A 16,721-nucleotide genomic window follows, 5' to 3' on the forward strand; every position below is an offset into this window, starting at 1 on the left:
ATTACACTGGGCCGGGAAGGATTAAGAACAAAATGACTCAAGATTATCTATCTATGAAATCATGAAATCAAAATTCTGACAAAAAATAAATAACTGGTAAAATTGGTTTCTCTAACGATTTTCCATCTTTTTGGAATGAAATTTTTCAGGGTAGGTTTGTTATTATGGATCTAAAATTTAACGCATTAATTTAATTTGTAGATTCCAGTGCACTAAAAAATATGATGAAAATGTTTTGCGCATTCTTATGAAGAAAAATTAGTCATAAATTTATAAAATAGTCATGAGAGATTGTGTAACGATGTGATTTATGTAATATAATTTTGGTCTCAAATATAAATAAATTTTTTTAAAGAATTCGATACAATGGTTAGGAAATCATATAGCAAATAAAAACTTCTGTTTTTTCTTTTCATATATCTTTTTGTTAATATATTATGAAGTTTTGAAATTAAAAAATGATCTGCTCTAATTTTTATTACCTTCATAAAAACTCCACATCCTCAAAACTTATTATTAGTTTCTTTTCTAATATAAGCATATTTAGTTTTTTCAATATCAAAGCTCTATTGAGCATTTCCTAAGTCTTCCCGTGAAATGATCAATTATTTAACAACAAAATCCATAGCAGCGTATAATCATTCAATAACGATAAAATTTTCTCATGCATTTCAAGATACAATAAAAAAAAAGAAAGAAATCTCTAGTAATGTTTATTTCACACTTTCATGCTCATTTCTATCTGATATTCAGTTCTTAATTGACCCTAATTTCACAATTTATTTATTATATGATAATTTCACCGTATCTTTTTATTAAATTATAATTTATAAGCAACAAATTTTGAGCCTTTTTGTATGATCTTATTTGGTTATTTGGAAATTGCAGATCTGTCCTGTCAATCTCATTCTGATGAAATAATCAGGAATTTTTCAAGATCAGGATGCAAATTCTCCATTTTAAATAATCATAATTTAATGTCAGGTGATTAAATGATTACCTTCCGACCCAACGAAAATGATTTTAAAGTAAGGTTTAGGAAGTTTTCAAAAATTCACAATATTAAAATTGCGAATTAAATTAAAACTAGTAATACTTCCGTCCTAAATTGTGAATTTTTATGGGTAAAATTTGCATCGTAGACGTATTTGCATACAATAATTCCACCTTGTTTATTCTGAAACCATTCTTTAAAACTTCGTTTGTTAAGTCACGAATGATTAACAGTTGTATTTTGCCAATTAAACTCTTTTTATCCGTGCATCTTTCAGCTGTCCCAGTGTTATTAGAAAAATAGTATGGGCAACATGGAAAAAGGCTTAATGAAATTAATAATCTAAATCATATTACGTGATATAATTTGACATGATAACAAAGGATGCTTCTCAAGGAAACAATAAATGAAATCTTATTTGTTACTTCTTTTTTATTTTAACTATGATGTTTAATTGCTTCTTTGATAAGCATAATTCTTATTTTATTATTTATCCTTATCTTTTGATATATAAACAATGTAAATATTCTTTTACTCCTCTACTAAAATGAAGCCCGTTGCAGTTCGGTTGCAATTTTAAATGTGCAACACGATTCAAAGCTGTTTTTATACGGCAGTATCACCAAATCGTTCTCCACAATCTATGTTCAATAAAGTCACTATCGGTACTTATCAACAATTTATCCTTCTTTTATCGTCACGTATTTCGATTCTCAACCAGATATTGGCACTAGATGTGTATCGATCTTTCTCTTTGCGTGTGTTTCAAACTAGTAATTGTTGGTGTCTCCTTGCGAATGCAGCATCTGTGATTCTATAAAAAACTTTATTGAACTGTTTTTTAGCATGGAAAAAAAATCTCTGTGCGAATTACCTTTTTCAAAAGCGACCTGAGAATAAAAATATATTCAATTAAAACAAAACAAAAATTGATAATATTCATTGGCTCAGAATCAATATTTTGATCAATATATTTGAGTTTTGATAACCAGTGAGGATAAGTAAAATAATTAAGAAATTTACAGCATAAATTAATATCAAATAAGAAATTAACAATTTAATAAAATGAAATTCATGCGAAAGATTATAATCAATTAAATCAATCATTAAATTAATTTATCCTTGACATTTAGATATAGTCTAAACTTATTTGAACAGAACGCATATATCTTTTTTTCAACCCACAGTGACACCACAAAATATGATTAAGGAAGTAAAAGCCAGAAATTTAGAATTTTTTTTAGTTCCATATCTACTTATTAAACAATAAACTATTCAATGGCTTAGTGAAATAAATGCCGTCGAGGTATAGTATTATTTTTCACACACACACACCCTTCGAACACTGGCATGTTTGGCTTTAAAATAGCAAGCAGTGCACTATTATTTTATCTGTGTTCCAAAAGAACTAGTGCCCAAAACTGTGCAACCCTTTGCTCCCTTTGCTACGTCATCGCTTCCATTATGATTTCAGTGATCCTAATGATTCAAGTCACGCTGAAATTTCTTAAATATATTTGATAAAATTCATTGTTAGAACATAGGATTGTCAAATTAGTAGTTAAAATAATCTAAAAGATTAAGTATTCCATATAGGATAAATTCAAATGAATTTTTAAAAACCGAAGCACTTAATTATTTCCAATCACAAAATATCTCCTTACATCAACATACAATGTTTTTCCTTAATTTTCAAAGCTTGCACTCCACCACGATTGCCGGCCTAAATTCAATTTCTTAACAATCCTTTTTTTTAAACGTTAAATTATCGAATTATTTATGTGATACAAATATTTTCTTATATTGGCAAGTACTAAATTTTGTAAAAATCTTTCTTCTTATTTTCCCAAATAAATTTAATAACACAAAATCCCTAAAAAGGATTACTCAAATAAGATTTTTAGCTTTTCGAAATTGGAATAATAAAATTAAAAAAGTTTTAGGAAATTAATTTGGTTCTTAAATGTAATAATTTTATTCATTAACGTTCATTTATAAAATTATTGCTATGGTAATAAAAGCTATTCTTTGTTTAATTTCTGCCAGATTTCAATAAAATCTTATGACGCTTAATTGCATTAAAATGTCTCTATTTCACTCTATTTCTGAGGTTTAAAAATAACCTAGAAAGATGTAAATAGTTATTCTTGATAAGTACTTCTTTTGAATTTTATCTTTACAGCATTGTTGAATAAAGGTTGAAGCTTAGAAAGAAAATGTAAATATTTAATGTAGGTTTATTAGAATTTTTTATTGATATTCATACAAAAGGACCTCAAATAATGCTATTATTCTTATGGGCATATTAAAGGGAAAAAATTGAAATTGAATTGAAACATATTTTCACTTTTTTTGTATGTGTGCGTTTGAACGACAAAAAAATTCTCCTAGATTTTACAAGAATTAATCTTTATTATTATTGCGAATCAGATATAACTTATATTCTTTTAATGAAATTCTTCCAAATATCTTCAGAGTCATTGCCGCTGTTTATCTAAAATTTTGGATTAAATTGTTTTTACTACAGACTAGCTTATTTCAATTCAAATTTTTCATAATTATGCTTTGTTCATTACTAATACAAAAATGTATCAGAAATGTTCGAAAAAATGTTCCAATGTGTTCTAGTCTTGACTGTGAAAATCTATTTATATTGTTAGTGTTATTGTAAAATTGAAAATAAGAGAGATCACGTTAAAAGTTTGAAAATTCAATCTAACATTTGGAACATTTCTGAAATCATTCGTCAAATATTTTTGAAAAAAAGATGCGTGGGTGGGTAAATTTCTTGATGAGAAACTGAAATTTCGAAAAAATTCAATGAATAATTCGTTATTTACAAACAGTATTTATCAATTTGTATTTGACCCCTTCTTTGAATCTTTTCATTACTGCAGAAAAATGCTATTTTTTTGTATGAATTAATTTTTTATTGAATTATAAGGGTGTGTAATTGTTATTTTTAAGACACTTGTTGACCATTTTATTTACATGCTCCTTTAGCTTTTCCCATTAATAGTCATGCTGTAATTGAAGTGAAGGTTGTTTGTAAAAGAGATTTGCTCTTTCCATGGCCACATCCGCTTCCTATCCATCGTGTCTTGTTCATGTGGGAGAAATGGGCTATTAGAGTTGACGTGCACACATCAAAACTCATAAAAAGTTGTCCCTACAGTGCAACTACTGTTCCAACCATCTGCGAATGAAGGTAATTCCCAGTGCCTAATTTCAGCCCGTGCCTATGGAAAACCGTGACACCGTAAATAACCTGAAATAAAACTCAAATATGCATAATTTTGGTAGACAATAGGACATGCTGTCACGATATGACAGCCATTGCAACATTTAAGACGAGGTTTTTTTCCACACTTGGAGTCCAAAATGCCTTTTGAATAAAGCTAATAAGTCTTTTTACCTTAGGCGATAAAAGTATGCTATAAAAAGAAAATTGACCAACCACAAGACTGCAAATGTATCACGAAATTCAGATACTGCCGCCGCCTGTTGGTCGAATGAGTCCATCCCAACAGCACCCATGAGATGTTTATCGTCCATTTTTTAAACTTTTATAACCACGTAAACAAGCGTTAGATTGGAGGAGTTGTCGTGAGCAATTTTTTCTTTCATAGATACCCACTTGCAATAACGCCGCCATATATCAGCCATTTTAGGAATGCATTCGACTAATGACACAGTCACAAGTATAAAAGGTCACTCTAATGAGTACGATTGCGGAGAGCGCCAGATATGACTCGTATAATTAAGGGAATTGAAAATGAGTGATATAATGGGCTGGGCTCTCGAAATAAGAAAATAAAAATTCCAACATAATTTTTCCTTATCATAAGATGTATTCCGAAACATACTTAAAAGAGCTTTTAAACATTCAAACTTCACAATATGTTTATCAAATATTTTTGCAGAAAAGGGTTCGGATTTAACAGCATTCCAGTATTGTAAAATAGCTTTCATAAATATCTTTTTTTTTTTTTCCTTCAGTAGAAAAATAACGCTTCCTTTCAGAACTTTTATGAAGATTCTCTTGGAAGAAAATGTTTATTTCATCCAAATTCTATTTAATAGAAAGTTCCTAAGAGTAGAGTAGATAGAATTGCTACTCTGAACAAGCCTCTAAACTTCTTTTTAATCTAAAAAAGAAATATATCGCCAGAAATGAATATGTATTATATTTATAGGCATATTATTATTATTTCGCATCATTTATGGTGATATTTCAAAAAAAAAATTGATCAATGTACTGAATCGTTTACAGTCAAATAATAGCCACTATGGCAAATAAATACCATTCCAAGTCGTTTGCTATCTACAGGACCAAGAAAAATGACAAATATTACTTTAGGTTGAATTTTTTTAAAAAAATTCGTAGCAGAAATTCTAAGTAGCTCTGAAGAATTTTCAAATAATGACCAGTAACATCGTGCAGAGATTTCTGAAACCGTTCAAATCAGTGATCTTCATCAATTTCCAGTACATGTACTCACACAAAATGCCTAACTGATCGGGTGCCCTTTGTTTAGATAAAAGCACTGAAATAAAATTTTTTGTTCACATACATATTTAAACTATAATATAATTAAAAATAAAAAAAATCGATAAAATATTGGCAGAAAGGGCTTCTAGTAGATTTAATGCTTGCAGTATTATATAGTTATAAAGGGTTTCTGCTCTAATCGTGGCCCAAAAACTAACTTTTAACCCTTTAAAGATAGACATGCAGTTCCAATTGAAACAAATGCTTATAATGAACTAAATAATTATATTTTATATTGTTTCAGTCAATGAACGTATTGCTGAAAAAAATTATGAAGACTAAATTTTTGTACAGTCCCCTGATTCTGTAAATCCTATTTAGTAAATTATTCTTTATGGATTAGCATTTGAAAAAAAAAAAGTGTTTAATCTTCTGCGACCAAAACTGGCCGAATTATGAAACTTTAAATGACAACATTTTAGACGATCTTAAATTATTTCAATGGCTAACTCAAGGAAGATCATACAATCAACGGATTCTGTTTCTTCAAATCAGCTCCTTATTTGGCAAAAATAATTATTTCAAAGCATTGTAACCCAATCAGTTTTAAACGCAGAAGACTGGATTATTTTTATACAGAAACTTTTAGTATATTAAGAATATTTTGCTAAAAATGATTAATAGAACTGAAAGACTAAATAGAAATTTAGGTTTCATAATTTTCTTAGTAGTACTTTGATGTATTAAAATAACATAAAATATAATCCCTTACAGCATTTAAAACATTTTTCTAATTGGAACTATATACCTATCTTTAATGGTTGCCTAAATTATTGAATCGCGGCTAATGTGGGTACTCTGTATAAACGGTTCCAAAGAAATAGTTTTAATTAAATTCCTTTGCTGTTATTGTTGTTAGTTATGATTTAATTCTTCGTTAGACAAGTTTATTTTCATTGCCATATTTATATACATCTAGGAAGGGAATATGGTTTGAACCAAACGAAAAGGGTGAGATATATTTTTTAGTGGCCGAAAAGTGGTCTCGAATGATAAATGTTTCAGAATCTTTGAACAATAATCAAAGCATATCCATTAAAACTGCCAGCAAATATTTCGTAAAAAATTAAACTACATTCCGGGAGTTTCTAAGCTTAAGAAACTAGATAGCCTCATAAAATCATTATATTTGCACTCCCCACGAAACCCAAAAATAGAACTCCTATCATATTGCCTATCTCAAAAGAGTCATTGCTTTTTTTTTATCTACAGTGCGCGAAAAAAGTATAAGGACAACATGTAATTGCATGAAAATATGCTTTATTTCCATTTCACCTAAATGAACTTTTTATATTTCTTACTTCTGCTGCATAACTTTGTGATAACACTTATACCACATAAAAAACATAATTTAGCTTCAAAATATTGATTTTACAAAATTTAACATTAAAGGAAATACGGAAAAAATTATAAGGACATGTTGTAAAATACTTAAAAAATGTTTCAATAATCAAGAAAACTACCTTTTTTTCAATCACTTGAATAATCCGAGAGGTCATAGATCCTGAAAGATCTTTTAAAATGTCCACAGATATTTTTTTTCCAAGCGTCTTTGATAGCGACGACAAGATCTTGTGTACATTGATACTGTGTGCCGTTTTTATAAACTTCTCGGGATAGAAGTCCCCATAAGTTTTCGATTGGATTAAGATCGGGACTTCTCGCCGGCCAATCAAGTAAATTTACAGAATTAGCTTCAAACCAGAGTTTTGCACTCGCAGAAACGTGTTTCGAAGCATTATCCTGCTGAAAAATATAGTCCCCTGAAGTAATTAGTGGCGCTTCAGGTAACAAACTTTCTCCTAACATATCAACATACCTGTCCGAATTCATTTTATGGTTGATAAATACAATTGGAGTGGTTCCATTTGCCGCAAAAGCGCCCCATACCATAACCGAGCCACCACCATATTGACGCCTGGAAAACACTTCCTTGGTCTTTCGCAGATCATACCAAAAATAACGAAAACCATCAGGTCCATCAAGATTGAACTTTTTTTCGTCCGAAAAAATTACATCAGCCCACTTTTGACCAAGAGAAATGTATTTTTTGGCAAAGTAAACTCTACTTTTCTTATGATGATTTGTAAGAGGGGGGCGTGACACTAATTTCCCATAAGAAACTTGAGGATGTTTACTCAAAACATTTTGAACAGTCCTTGTTGAGCATGGTAAACTCAAATTTTGTCTAACTTCATTTGTGGTTTCTCTTTTCTCGCAAGTTCTCCTTACAATCATTCTTTTTTTGTCGACCAGTGAGAGTTTCTGGTCTCCCAGTTCGCTTTTTCATACCATACATCCCAGGATTTTTTAGAAAATTATAAATCACCGTTTTAGATCTCTTGATTCTTTTTGAAATTTCCCATACACTTAATCCACATTCTAGAAAAGCAACAATTTTTCCTTTTTCAGAGTCAGAAAATTGAGTTCCTTTGAGCATCGTTTAAAAATTTACACTGAAAGTCGACGAGTAGGAAATTCTTTTCGCAAATGAATCTTTTAACTCGGAATTGTCATTTTATGCTTTCAAATATGCAAATTTTTAAATAATTACTGGAGAAAAAGCAATGTCCTTATACTTTTTTCCGTTTTCATTTAGGTTTAAAAATCAAAATTTAAATTTTAGCAAATTTAAAATTTAAAATTTTAATTACTTTAGGCATAAAATATTTTAGTTTTACTTCTATTTTCGCTGCAAAAATTTGCATACGATTCTGTAAACAAGGCTTCTAGATTTGGAGATTTTTTGCGTGTCCTTATAATTTTTTCGGGCACTGTATTCACTTTCAGAGATACTGATTGTGCTCATCCTTCCGGCATAAGAGTTTCGGGTGTTTGTTTTTTTAATTATCATAGTTATTTTGAATGAAGTACTGAAATTTTCGCATCTAATCTGTCTACATAGCGTTAAATCTGTCGAACCTCTTTGCAAAGAACAATTTTTTTTTGGAAAAGTACAGAATTTGTAGGCTTGCAAGTATGAAAACTTTTCTCCTACATTGAATTGTTAACACTACTCACTCAAATTTTGACTTATTCGTACAGCACATACACTGTCATTAAAGCCGGATTCATTATTAAAAAAACTTTCAAAGACAAAGCAAACAGAACGTCAGAACATTTCCGAAATCTTTAATCATTTTATCTTTTCTTGTACAGTAATGAGCTCATGAATTTCCAAAGAATAGCTACTAATTTCAAACATTTTGTACTAAAATCTGAATAGCTGATCACTTGTGAGCGGAAAGGAGCCAATTGAGTGCTGTTGTGTGAAGTAACACAATGTAGTAAATATACAATGCAACGAATGCCAGCACAATACAACTAACGATCATCACAAAACAAATCTATGCTGTCTATAAGATGAGTCTTCGAATAAATTCGTTTTTATAAGAGGCAACCAACAAGGTATTCTTTCATTTCGCTGTAAAACTGACATTTGATGAGTTGAAGAAGGTTTTCTGGCCTGCCTGTCAGATTTCTTTCCCTTCAGACTGATGTAGGATCCGTGTGTGAGGAATGAAGTGGGAAAATCTGTTAACAGCTCCAAAACTAATCCAACCAATCTGCGGGAGTTAAAGTTGCCATTTTGTTACAAGATCTAGCATTCTTCCTCACTTGTAGAGTCCATGCCCAAATCAAAGTCAGAAAAGGCTCAAAACAATTAGTGCTGCATTGCATGATGTTCTAACGTTTGGGATATTCAGTGTTCATTAGAAATTTTCTTATGCATAAATTTAACCTGCCTTTATTTTAATACTTTAAATTTATTTAATATCTCAACTCTTTTGCCAGTACTTAACAGGTGTTTTATATTTTTAATGCTAATAGAAGTAATCAGTTTGAAAAATAATAGTCCGATTTTTTTTCACTCTTTTTGATATCTATAAAAATTTTGAATCACCGTTAAGTGAGGACTTCCTGTAACAGATGATATATTGTATATCAACAGATTTATCTGCTGTGACATTGTTCACAAATATGGAATGCTTCCTTCTGAAATGATTGTTGAATGTGACCAGAAAAAAGTGCTTACAGATTGAAAATTTCGAAAAAAAAAAACTTTATCATGTGAATTCTTTCATAAACTGACACGGTTCATAATTTTGGTAAGAATGAATCATTTTCTAACAGCAGCTTCAGATTCCACATATATACTCCATTCATAAAATAGACCAGCGGAAGTATAAAATTTTTAGAATGTTAGGATAGCCTTCCCTATGCTATCCATGTCTAACCTTCATTGGAAGGTATTCTAATATTTGAATATTTTTTACTGATACTTTATGCCAAAAATATAAATTAACGCATTACCTGCTATAAATGAATTAAATGCAAGCTAAAAAACTGTATTTCAATTTAGACGAATTGAATTAAACTATGAGGTAAAGATAGTGAGCACATTTACAGACATTTTTAATACGTGAAAATATTTCTAAATGGACTTGCGATTCATATTCTTGCAATAAATTACGTTTGTATGGGACATATAATGTATGTGGTATGGTATGTATTGGGTATGGAATAGGACATATTTCGGCTTTTATGATGACAAAGTGCTTAGAGAGCATCAGCAGGAAGTATTCCTATATATGCATGGTAAAATATAGGCACATAATAATGGTTTAGCGAGGGAGATTTGGGATATCAACAGAATTAAGGCGAATAAAACTAATAATAATTTATGTAATGAACCATCAGATTCTTTGATGCCTTAGTAGTTGGCAGGTTTATTAATTATTAAATGTTCAATCCTATGATGAAACACAGAACCAAGAAATACAACCCACACATCTTTTTACTCCCAAATTCTAAAAACAAACAAATAATCCGATAAGCGATATAACTTTACATTCAATGTTACTTCCGCTGCATTTTTTATCCCTGTTACAGACAATATTCCAAGAATTTTCCTCACGCCTTAGTGGAGGATCGTAAATGTTTTTTATTCTTCTGCATCATTTCGATCACATATAGACGTTTTCTCCTTCTTTTTTTTCTTTTTTTATTTTTCAGACGTCACCGTATACGACTTCTCCTTTTACATCTCCCATAAGAAATCAACCAAATTACCGTATTGGATCTTGTCCTCGGAAACTGCCATTTCCGATATAAAGACGTTACTTGTCTCGGCACGTTTTGAACGTTCAACGTGTCCCCAGAAAAGGACCGATCTCCAGAGATTTAGCAGTTTAGATTCCGGGCTCATAAATTCCACTGGAGGCAATGAGAACAACGGTCGAACGAGATCTTCAAATTATTTCATAGCTTTCGATACGGGAGAGGGTATATTTTTATATCTCAGCTAAAAATATATTCAATTTTTTTAATAATCATTAGGATTCATCTCAGAGGAAGTTACTGTAGGGCAGGGGCGAGTTGTGGACGATTTTTTTTAATTGCTGTTCATTAAAATTATTAGGGATTGAAACTATAAAATAGCCGAAAAAATCTCTACAAAGTAGCTATGACTTATTTGTTCCCGGTTCTAAAATTCCCCTTATCATGCATATTATCATATTTAGTAAAACAACAACTCTTATATCATTTTTATATGGTGCATGACAGATAAAGTTTTAAGAAGTGGTGTTATGTTACCAGCAGAAATAAGTGTCTTCATTGGTGTGTCAAATTTGTCTTTTATTAATTTGTAAGAAGAGATAAAAGATATTTTGTTTCCATTAAAGATATCATCTCTGGAATGGCAGAAAGTGAGGAGAAATAAACTGTTAAACAGTAAAAGAAAGTGTACATTGATCCTTCGTGTCTATTTCGGTTGTACCAGCATTATATAATTTAACTTTTTGTGCATCGAATTAAATTATTTCTTGTTAAATATTATAGATTTATTTTGCCCTAAATTTTTTGAAAATAATTGCATGATGTCTTAAAGTTTTTGCAATAAAACAGAGTCCATGTGCAAATTTTACAGGAGCTATATTATTGTGTAAGTGTAGCAAACATTCGTCAAGTGGAAACCTTTTTCAGGACTACATAAATGAAATGCAACAAAATAACAGCCAGAATTATCATTTAGTCAGCAAACTATAGGTGTTGTACAGAGAGTCTTTAGATATCTGTTCATAAGCATCACTTATAATCTCGTTTTATTCAAGTTTTCGTTTCCAAAAGTAAATAAACTAATGTTTTATGTTGAGTTAGAAAATAAGTGATGGCAGATTTCAAATAAAGAGGAAACTCAAAAAATGTATTTGAAAATATAGCTTTATTAAATTCAGTATTATTCATCTTTGGCGATGAACTTTTCCAATCTTTTTGCAATGTCATAAATCCATGTTCATAAAGCTTCAAATTTTTGTCCGCATAAAAACAGAAGGAAATTTGATTTTACATCATCAGAGTCACTGAATTTTTTACCATTGAAGGAGTTTTGCATTAAATCGCAATGAATGGAAATTTGAATTCGCAAGAACAGAGCTAGATGGTGGATGTGACAATACATCCCATCCCAGCTTCAATAATTTTATGTTAGTGACCAAAGATATGTGAGGCTTTGCACTTTCATGTTTGAAAACCTCAACCTTACAATATACCATCGCCACCATTATAAATTTAATGCATGCAAAGGAGAGTATTGTACTTTTAACCGATTTTCAATACTACAGTAAATACTTTAAATACTATTGTCAATACTACAGTAAATACTTCAAATACTATAGTCAATACTACAGTAAATACTTCAAATACTATAGTCAATACTACAGTAAATTCTTCAAATACTATAGTCAATACTACAGTAAATACTTCAAATACTATAGTCAATACTATAGCATATTTCAATTTACTATAGACTTACTTATTAAAAGCCATTACATTGGCTTTTCAGATCGGAATGAAAATAGATCAAGACCAAGGCGATAGGCTATAATATCAAGGATCAAATATGCATAGTATACACAAATTACCTCTTCCTGACAATTTGAGGAAATGATATTAGACGAAAATGGTCTTTATTTTCCTTTAAACAAAAATCATTTTAACTCTGGCGTAATAGAAAGAACAACACAACATGGTGGTCAAAGGTACAACATGATACACTTTCACATTTAAACATCTGTGCCTCATTTGGAAGAGTAAAATGAGAATTTACACAAAATAAAAGTATTAATCTATCTATAACATATATATACTAATATCATTTCTTAATTGTATCAAAAAATTACTGTTATGTTTGTAATGCTTATTTTTTAGTATTGAAATCATATAAATATTTTTATTCATCGAAATATGCATTATTTTAAAATAGTAAAAAGCTAAATTAAGTAATTAATAGTTAATCATTGTTCTAAAGATAAAAACTTTCAAATTTTGCCACCCTTTGCCAACACAGACAAAAGTGGTCAAAGGTACAATACTCTCCCCTACCAGGATCAAGATTTCATAGATTTTATTTCGGAAATTTTTAAATCCTTAATAACTATGAAATACTGATTAGATATATGACATTATTCCTTTCAAGCATAATGAGTTAAATGTGATGCTTCACAACTAAAAAGTGCGCTGAACATATTGCATAAAATTATACATTATATTTTAAGAGGTTTTAAATAAAAACGCTGGTTTTTTTACATAATTTTATTTATGCCTTTTTTTAACTATCCTAAAAAATAATGAAGTACTAGTTGCAGACCAGTCAAATAAAATAAAGTGGAAATCAAATATGAAATATTAAACAAGCAGTTTAGAAAGACGAGTATCTGGATATACTTGCTAACTATTATATATGCTGAATGACCTTAAAGAAAAGCTTTAAATTAGACCTTATTTTATTTTTAGTAATTCTTATTGAGACATAATTTATTTTAAAGCTATAAAAGAAGTGATGAAATCAAAGCATTTTTCATGTCACATCCAGCAGGATACAATGGTTAACCATTTTAACACCAATTATCCATGCGAGGTTTTATTTCTAAACTAGTTGATATACCCGGTATTGCTCGAAATTAAAATCCTTTCACGTATTATATTTCTAACTTTGAAGTTACTTTTATATAAAAGATTTTACAAAAAGATTACCGTTTCCAGCAAAGGAATACCTATAAATTTCCTTATTTCAAAATCATTTGAGTAAAAATTTTTTAAGAATTAATGACATTTGATTGAAAGATTGCACCAAAAAGAAATTGGCATCGTTGAAAAGGAAAAAAATTAATTTTCAGTTGAAGTTAATTAAGGTAAATTTTTTTCGGAATAATTATAACCGAAGTTTCTGTTGAAAAAAGGCAAAATATTGGCAAATTTCTCATAGTCTGAATCCATTACAGTGGTTGAACATATGTTTCATTTACTCGCAATATCTTTATTTCTCTTTCCTCCATTTGACCCGTTGACTTATGCCTACTTTTATGTGTTGTTAAATTTCCTATGAAGCAAAAGCAAACATTTTCAAAAGACATGTATCAGAGTAAAATAAATTTAAAAAATAGTGGTAGAGTAGTTCAAAGTTAATATTAATTTTAAAGTGCTTAATTTTATTAAAAAATAATACCACTTGAAAAAATAACGTACAGAAATGAAATTGATATCGTTGAAATAATAAAAATTTGAATTTTAAGATGGTTCAAAAATATTTTTTCTCGAATAATTTTTCCTGAAGTTAATATGAAAAAATATGAAATTTTGGTTAATTTCGAATTTAATGAAGATTTAATTAATTTTTGAACTTAACGAGATTTAATGAGAGGAAGCGATTTATTCAGGCCAAGAAGATTTTAGGCGATTCTAATATATTGAAGCATGTAAAAGAACGCTCGAATAAGTTTGCGGAATACTGTAAGAAGGTGGTGATTGCCAAGAAATGAAAATTACCGGCAGTCAAATCTGGAGGTAGTGCGTAATAAAGATGTTTTTGTTAAAGTTGAAAGGATGAACTTCTGCTCATTAAGGTTGATTATACGGGGATCTCCATCTGCTATATAATTAATATCCACGTTTCTATTAAATTTCGAAATGAGAAGTTATAAAATTCAAGTGGAGTTTGGATTTGTGGATCTCCAAGATATAGTAAAAATGCATTTGTGCGTAAGCTAGGTGATGTTTTTTCCAAGCCTTTGAATATGTGTTGGGAATGGCACCGTAATGAAAATTGACAGCGTTCCTTTTTCTTATTTTAAAGAATAAGTCGGCAGAATTTGGTGCAATTCAGCCAGGTTGTTTAGGAGGAGATATGGAACATACGTATATAGCCGAAATGACTTTTATTTATATTAAGAAAGAATCCAAAAATGAAATCTTTATTGGAGTACAAATCTTTGGTCCCTACACAAGCGTTATCAGCAATAGTTTTCCGAAAGTTCTTCTAAAGCCAGGTTTCTTAAACTATGGAATCAATCCAAAAGGCTGATGCACATAAAGATTATGGGATGGCAAAAGCATTGATCAGCGCCCTTTATTCAGATTTTTCAAAATAAACGAGGAAAAGGGGTTAAAAACCCATTTTGATTTGTAACGACTAATTAAATTTTTTGATCAACTTTGTTTAACTTAATTTATTTTCGTTTATCATTCAAAAAAAGGCGGATTATTTTACTTTCTCTCCTATATATGCACTAGAAGTTGAAAAAAAAAAACTTTTCGTGCATTAACGCCCTTGTAATGAAGCCGCGAATGAAAAATTCCGTTTTAAAGTACCGTTCCTTAAGTCGTTCCATATTTCGCTAAAAAAAAAGACATTGCTCGTCTTTTAACAAATTGGCTAATTCTCAATTATCCAAAGAAGATTTATTATTTCTTAAGCCATGCAATTTTCTCGGGTCACCAAAATTTTCTTTCTTTATCCCATTTATATGCAATGGGATATATTTCTTTGCATTTCCTCATAAATATATTACACTTATTTTTGCTTTCATCTAAGCAGCTTTGTTTGATTGCTTTACAGATTTCTCTTTTGGATCTTTGTTTAGGGTCAAATATTTTCTTGGGGATCAAGAATATCTTCTGAGCTCTTCGTTCTAATGACGAGTCACTCAGACTGATCTTAAACCCATTAATTTATCCATTACTTTAACTTAACTAACCTATTATTAGTACATTACTTTAACCAACTTTTTATCACATATATATCTTGGTTACAGAAATCCAGCTGCGTCTGGAAATGTGGAAACACGTCTCAATTATTCTATACTAACCCACTTTAGCAACCAATTGGTTACTCGGAAATACCGATTATGTTTAATTGCGATTAATGCTCATATATTTTTTTTATGAATCTTATTTATCTATTATGGTTATTAATGTATCATGATCTTTATGATTCTCTCAGCAAAGTATTTTAAAGCATCAAATTGTGATAAATATTAAAGTTGTAATATTAATAATCTTACACCTTCCACAGTGTACATAAACCACCTAAATATTGTGAAATCCCATGGCACATACCATCATACGCAACGCAACAGTGAAATTAATCTATTTTCTAACTTTCGCATACTGCAACTGCTTACTCCTAACACAAACTGCATAAATATTAAACTGAAACGTTCTTCCTTTCCTTTCAACAATCGAAGAAAATCATGTAATTACATGTTTGATGAAATAATGAAAACAGTTTGAATTCGTAAGCATAAAAATAATCTATAGTTGAGAATTTTTCAAATAAATATTTTTTTAAGTTATCAACATTCAGGAAATAACTGCACGGCAATTAAATTTGTGTCATTAAAGAGACAAGATTTTAAATGAAAATCAGTTTGGGGCAATATTATTTTTGTAGTTATTACAAAAAATGGCAAATTCTAGATTAAAATGTCATACAAAATCGCTGAAGTGCTCATCCTTGCTCTCTAAGGTATGTTTGTTCCAAATTTTGTAGCTCTAGATCAAATGGTTTGGCATGGAAATCCCCAGCTGTCACTCAAATATACGTTCTTTCTTTTTATTAGTAAAGATAATTTTGTAGCCCATGTTATTACAGATTTATTTAAACAGGTTACATTATAATACCATGGCGTTGGACAGTATTGTGGTATTAGAGCTTTATGTATAAATAGCAGTTCGCTTCATTTCGAAACTATTTGGACTTATTTACAAGCGTTGAGTCTGAACAATGATTAAAGATAATTTCGTAGCCTACGTTATTACAGATTTATTTAAACAGGTTACATTATAACACCATGGTGTTGGACAGTATTGTGGTATTAGAGCTTTATGTATAAA

Source organism: Argiope bruennichi, chromosome X1, assembly GCF_947563725.1.
Source record: "Argiope bruennichi chromosome X1, qqArgBrue1.1, whole genome shotgun sequence".
NCBI lineage: Eukaryota > Metazoa > Arthropoda > Arachnida > Araneae > Araneidae > Argiope > Argiope bruennichi.